The following is a 7,148-nucleotide window of genomic DNA, read 5'->3' as shown; positions in this document are numbered from 1 at the left end:
AGTCATGGGGGATTCACCAGCCTCGGGGTGGCTGTCCCTCAGCAGCATGTACGTTTCTCGGGGTAGTTGTCCCTTGGCAACGTGCACATTCCTCAGGTGGCTGTTCCTGGGGTCCCACACACACAGGCCACTCTCCCATTTCTCTTCCATCCATCAGCCGGGTCAGTAGCCAGGGTTCTGACATCACACTGCCTGGGTTTGAATCCACCATCGCATTTGCTGTGTGACTCTAGCCAAGTGCTTGGCCACTCTGTGGTCTGTCCCCCATTGCCCTGGTGTGTGCCATCTCTTTGTGGGATGAGATGACCATCACACACACATACACACACAAACACACACACACACACGTGTGGGGAACTGAGTGCTGTGCCCTGCCACCGAGCCACAAGGTTCCGCAGATGGCCAGGTACCTGGTAGAGGATCCAGCGTGTGCCGTGACTCACAAGGAGTCCAGCCTGGAGAAAGTGACACCGACCTTCACTGCTTCCAGCCCAGTCCAGACCTCTAGGGTTCAAACCTGTCCAGGGAAGCAGGAGTCATTTCCTTGGGACACTTGGGCCAAAGCTAGGATGCACGAAGCTGGCCCCTATCTCTCTGCTGATCCTGAAGCAGCCCCACACTGAGGGGTGTAGAATGTTAGAATGTTCTAGACTTTGGACTGGGACTGGGGATACCTCCTCCCCCATCAAAATATGGTGCTCCTAGCAGGTGAGGGAGTTGCTGTATTCCCCCTGCCTGGCTCTGTTCAGTCCTGGGGCACACGGAGTGGCTGGGAAGGTCCCCGGTAGGAGGTGACTGCTGGGATGTGTGGGGCCAGGATGTGGCTAAGGTGGAGTAGGTGCAGGTGGGAGGCAGGGGGTGCGGCTGCTTTTGCCACCTCCTCCCCACTTCCACCCCATCCTCTGACCCGGTTGGCTGAAGGAGCATTTTGAACTTGGCCCTGGGGCTGTTGGGTGCCCACGGAGAACATCGCAGCTCTGGGCAGCCTGATGGCCACCTCCCTGGGATGAGCCATCAGGGGTATCCTGGGGCTGGGAGACTGAGGATGCCCAACCTCCCACCCCACTCCCCTGCCATCTCCCTCCTCCCAGTACTGTAAGGTTTCAAGCCCTCCTCTCTAGAACCCTGGTCTGATGTCCCCTGCTGTAGCTTTCCTGTGTACACTGCTCCTGGCCTGCGTCCTCTGCAGCCAGGCCTCCTGGCATCGTGTCTGTCTGTTGGCGCCGATGCTAAAGCACTCGGCTTTCCTCTGCCTTAAAATAGGTTTCTGTTGCCGCTGCCTCCTCCTCCTCCAGTTTCTTGGCCGCTGCATCCTCCGTCCCTGTGGGCTGTCCCAGCCTGGCCCCCGCCCCTCTGTAGGTCCAACCACCGAGCCCTGCTGGGATGGCTAGCTACCCTGGCCACCACTTGCCCTGTGGCCAGCTGCGCTGCCCCAGCTCTGTGCCCATAGGGTGGGGGTTGGTGTCACTGACCTGTTACCCCTGGCCTTGAGGTGCTCTGCCTGCACTTGCAGACCCAGTTTGGGGGACCCAGCCTAGGCCTCGTTCCTACCCACCTTCTTCCATACCTGCCTCTTGCACCTGAGTTCAGAAGGCTGACCTGGTGCCTGACTGTGCCCTTTTGATTCTGCAAAGATGTGTCGGAGCAGGGGCTGTCCGGGGCCTATGCATGTCAGATGGGAGGCACCTGTCAGGCATGAGGTAACTGCTGGTGATGGGACGAGAATACAGCAGGGGGATGGGCAGAGGGTGACATCTGAGTCCAGAGCTGACCTGCCCGGGCAAGCTCCGGGGCATGGTGTTCCCGCTAGAGGGACAACGACTGAAAAGGTCCAGCTGTGACCATGAACTTGGCGTGCCTGAGGGACAGAAAAAAGGCCGGTGTGGTGAGGCTGTTACCTCATTCTTCTCTCCCTCCCCCACTCCACCACATGCAGCCTGACCCAACCCATCCAGGCTGTGTCCCACCTCCCTCCTGGCTACCACCCCTGCCACCCTCGGCCTGCACTCTCCACGCCGTGGCCAGCACTGTGGGGCCACCTCTCTGTCTATCAGTATCCAGCCCCATCCTCCCTAGTGACCCGCCACCTCTTGGCCCGAGTCTGAGTGGTGTCCTAACCCTCTGCTGTCCGCTGACCCCTCCTCCTCTGGGATGCCTCCCCCCACTGCCTCCCAGGGACCACTCCAGGGTCGTGGCACTATAGGTGAGATGGGGTGCTACTGGCGTAGCACCCTGGGATCACCCACAGTCCCCTGTTCCACATTCAGTGGCAGTGGGTACACAGTACGTGATTAGTGCATACGTGTTGGGTGAGTGAAGGAAGCTCAGTTCCCAGGGGTGAATAGGAAGGTGACCATGTCCTGCCCTGGCCCCTGGTGTTGGCTCATCCGTCTGCCCTTACCTGGAGGGACGCCTGATGCTTTCTGGGTGTCCCCTCCTGCCTCCTGTGCTATATTGCCAGCCTCCTTCCCCCTCCCCTGGCTCCGAGTCCCTCCTGTCCCTGGCTGTCCCCAGAGGTGAGGATGAAGCTACTGTCCTTTGGGCTCAGACCCCAGCTCCCTCCATGGTACCAGCATCCCGTATGGACACTGGTTGGGAATCACGGCTGTTACACTTCCCTTCCAGCTCCCTGCTTGTGGTCTGGGAAAGTAGAGGAGGACGGCCCAAGTCTTTGGGATCCAGCACTCACATGGGAGACCCAGAAGAAGGTCCTGGCTCATGGATTGGGTGTGGCCTAGCTTACGATGTGCGGAATAAACCAGCAGATGGAAGTGCTCTCTGTCGCTCTTTCAAATAAATGAAAATGAAGTCCCTGCTTCCCTTGTGCATGCAGTGTAGACAGAGCGGATTGGAAGGCCTGCATGGCCTGCAGCAGCTTCACCCACTCCCAGCTGCAGGTCGCCAACCCTCTCCCCCTCGCTCTCCCTCCTGCCCCCAGGCCCCCCCAACTCCACCCTCCCATTCCCCCATCTTCTGGCAGTGGCTGGGCATTCCTCAGCCAGTCAGGTCACATTCCAAAGTGCTGGGGCTCAGGGTTTCAACATCCGCTCTTTTGGGGGTCACAGTTCAACCCAGAGTAGGTGGGAAAAGCAGGGAGAGTGTAGGGGAAGGGCTGGCTTTTGGTTTTTGTTTATTTTTGAGATTTATTTTTTATTTCCTTGGAAAGCAGAGACGCAGAGGAAGGAGGAGAGGTAGAGATTGTCCGTCTACTGGTTTACCCCCCAAATAGCCAGAATGGCCATGGCCGGGCCAGGCTAAAGCCAGGAGCCAGGAGTTTCTTCTGGGTCTCCCATGTAGGTATAGGGGTACAAGGGTTTGGGCCATCTGCTACTTTCTCAGGCACATTTGCAGGGAGCTAGATTGGAAGTGGAACAGCTAGGTCTTGAACCAGTGCCCATATAGGGTATTGGCGCCACAGGCAGAGGCTTAGCCTGATACCCTGCAATGCAGGTCCCAAGGCTGTGGTTTCCAATGGGATCATGGGGGAAAGAATCATTGAGGGGGTGACACCTTAGTGAAGACCTGATGAGCACAAACAGAGAGTCATGGGAGAGTCATGCCAAGATGCTTAGTGAACAGCACAGGGCCTGGGGGAGCAGGTGGGAGCCAGGGCACGGGGCTGAGGTCAGCAGGATGTGGGACTCCACAGCTGGCAGGCTGTACAGTTGACCAGTGAGAGTGGGGTCCCTCCCCTGGCCCAGTGCACTCGAGTGGCTGGAGGGAAGGATGAGGTGAAGTTTCTGGCCCCTCATTCTCAGGCATCAGGTGGTCCCTAGAGCATCCCTGGCCGTTCTTTGCACCGGTGCATTCCTTGGCCTCAGACCCCCAGCTTCGTCTTTCCCTCCTGGGCCTCCCTGCCCCTCCTAAGCTGCCAGGAGGGTCACCCTTCGTGTGAGCTTGCCCGCCTTTGCGGTCCTGTGCTGATAGCGCAGTCTCTGCAAAGCCTCGCCTGGGCTTGCCTTCCTGGCCACCCTGGCTTTCCCCCAAGAGCCAGCAGATTCAAATGCCGGCTCTGCCTTGTGGCCTGCACACAGGGCCAACATCGGTAAACACGCATTTGCATCGCTGGCACCGATCATTAACGGCGTTTTCTTCTGGAATCCCAGGCTGGGTTTATAGGGAAGAAGTGACAAGTGCATTATAGAGGTGGGGCTTAGTTTTCTAGGAATGAATCAGGACCTGAGGGGCGCCTGGCAGCATGCTGACGACCCACATGCACTGTGGGGGACCCAGGAGAGACACAGCAGTGATGTTTAAGGACAGTTGGTAGACGCTGGTAGACTTTCTCTGGCTAGAGCAAGAAGAAAGCTCTGTGGGGAAATTAGTCCTGCCAACACGATTCCACGGCTTTCATTTGCACACCATCCCTGGCAGCTTTGCAAAAACCCCTTGAGCGTGTTTTCCCCAAGGTGCAAGCAGGAGGAGAGACAGGGCATTTGACAACCAGGGCAGGGGGGCTTTTGACCCCCCAGCACAGCATTCCGGAGGCTCCTGGAGTCCCTGCAGTCACCTCAGATGTGCAGGTGGCTACTGGTGGAAGGAGGGGTCCACTACCTGTTGGATCCCTGTGTTGGAGGTATCTTTTTGTTTGAAGCATCTTTATCACAGAGCAAATGTTACAAGCATTAAATAGGAAGGAAGGAACGAAAAGCAGAAACACTATTTCATCCTTTGCGGTCTCACCCTTTGTTGTCTGGGAGAAATGAATATTTCAGAATCTGTTCCCTCCCTCCCGTTCAAGGTCCTCACCTTAAACCAACGGTTCCCCAAGATCTTTCATCTGCTGGCCCACCTCACAAATGCCTGCAACAGATGGAACAGAGCTGATCTGACGCCAGGAATGTCTCCCAGGTTTCCCTCACAGGTACAGGGTCTCAAGGACTTGGGCCATCCTCCATTGCTTTCCCAGTCATAAGTACGGAGTTGGATGGGAAATGGAGCAGCCAGAACACAAACCAGCACCCATATGGGATGCTGTGCTTGGAGGTGGAGGATTAGCCAATTGAGCCAATGCAGCAGTCACAATAATTCTTTTTTTTTTTTTTTTTAAGAAAGATTTATTTTTTTATTTATTGAAAAGTCAGATATACAGAGAGGAGCAGACACAGAGAGGAAGATCTTCTATCTGATGATTCACTCCCCAAGCAGCTGCAACGGTCAGTGCTGCACTGATCCGAAGCCAGGAGCCAGGAGCTTCTTCCAGGTCTCTCACATGGGTGCAGGGTCCCAAGGCTTTGGGCCATCCTCGACTGCTCTCTCAAGCCACAAGCAGGGAGTTGGATGGGAAGTGGGGCCGCCAGGACTAGAACCGGCTCCTGTATGGCATCCTGGGGTGTTGCAAGGACTCTAACTGCTATGCTATCGTGCCGGGCCCATGTGTATTTCTTTAAGCAGCATCTTCCAGGGCCACCATCCAATAAGCGTGCGCTGAGAAAGTTCGTCTCTTCCCCTTGCAACAACAATGAGAGACGATGCTGCTTTGGATGGCTTCTTTCCCTCGCTTTGTCAGAATGGCAGTATAAAATTAATTTTATTTCCAAGGATTGTAATGTCACATTACTAAATTTAATTCCATTCCCCCCCGCCCCTCCCAAGGAATGATTTAAAAAACACATTTCCGATCTACAGCTTGTGGGAAACAAACTTCTCCAGGCAGCCATGGCCAAAAATGTTCAAGGATACAAAATGCGGTCCTGGATTTTTGCTTCTGGCCATGACTATTTTCCCCCAGAGTTTGCTCGCCAAACCGTGTGGTCCCAGCCACGCGGCAGGTCTTGGCTGGCTTTCCTTAGTGTGGTTGTTGCAAAGGAAGCTGGCTCCTTGCTTGTTCCTTTTAGAACTGCCTCGTTCAGTTTGGTCTGGCTGTAGTGGCCTAGGGACCTTTTGGCCTGCAATGAGCTGTCCCAGAGGCTGGCATCAGTGGCTTGGGCTGTTGGAGGAATAACCAGGACATGGGGTGGCAGGGGTGGGGGAGACCCCAAGGCCTGATCTGCTGCTGGCTCCTGGGGGAAGTTGGCTGAGCTGCTAGGGCTGCCTCCTTGGGTACGGTTCTGAGCTCACCTTGGCTCATTCCAGCACATTCTGGTAGTCAGAGATGCACTTGTCACGCTAGCCTCTGGTGATGGTTGGCTGTGTTGCTAGAGTTACTGTGAAAAAAAAAAGTGGATTTTCTGGGATAACTGTGGTGGCATATCGTATGGGTGCTGGTTTGTGTCCCAGCTGCTCCACTTCCCATCCAGCTCCCTGGCTTATGGCCTGGGAAAGCAGTGGAGGATGGCTCAAGCACTTGGGCTCTTGCACCCTTGTGGGAGACCCGGAAGAAACCCTTGCCCTGATGCCAAACGCTGCGGATCCTGCTTCTAGACTCTACTTCCCTCCATCCGTGTTTTCTTACCTCCTCCCCGAGTACTCAGTGTGAGAATTTGGGGTTCAGGGTGTGGACTTCTCTTGCCTGAGCTGGGACTGGGGGCAAGGAGGGGAGGCTCTAGCCTGGAGAATAAAAACACTTGGTCATGAGGATGAAGGATGTATTGGGGTCCCAGTGCTGTGGCGTATTAGGCTGAGTTTTCACATGTGGTGCCAACATTCCCTAAGGGCGCTGGTTTGAATCCCAGTTGCTCTACTTCCTATCTAACTAGGGCATCTGAGAAAAGCAGTGGAGGATGGCCCAAGTCCTTGGGCCCCTGCACCCATGCGGGAGATCCAGAGAAAGCTCCTGGCTCCTGGTTTCAAACTAGCCCAGCTCTGATTGTTGTGGCCATTTGGGGAGCGAACCAGCGGATGGAAGATTTCTTGCTGTCTCACCTCCTCTCCCTGGAACTCTCAAAATAAATACATGTTTAAACATAAAAACAAAGATGAAGAATGTTTTGATGAGATATATTTTAAAACACTTTGGGGTGGGCATTTTGCTGTAGCAGGTAAAGTTGCTGCCTGAGCTATTGCCATTCCATAGGAGTGCCGGGGCCAGCCTGGAGCCAGGAGAGGCAGGTTTACAGATAGGAGAGCAGAGAGAAAGATTTGTATCTGCTGGTTCATTTCCCACATGGCCTCAATGGCTGAGCTGAGCCAATCCAAAGCCAGGAGCCAGGAGCTTCTTCCAGGTCTCCCACGCAGGTGCAGAGCTCCAGGGCTTTGGGCTGTCCTTG

Source organism: Ochotona princeps, chromosome 15 (genome assembly GCF_030435755.1).
Source record: "Ochotona princeps isolate mOchPri1 chromosome 15, mOchPri1.hap1, whole genome shotgun sequence".
NCBI lineage: Eukaryota > Metazoa > Chordata > Mammalia > Lagomorpha > Ochotonidae > Ochotona > Ochotona princeps.
The sequence above is the reverse complement of the archived record's forward strand: the minus strand, read 5'-3'. Positions refer to the sequence as shown.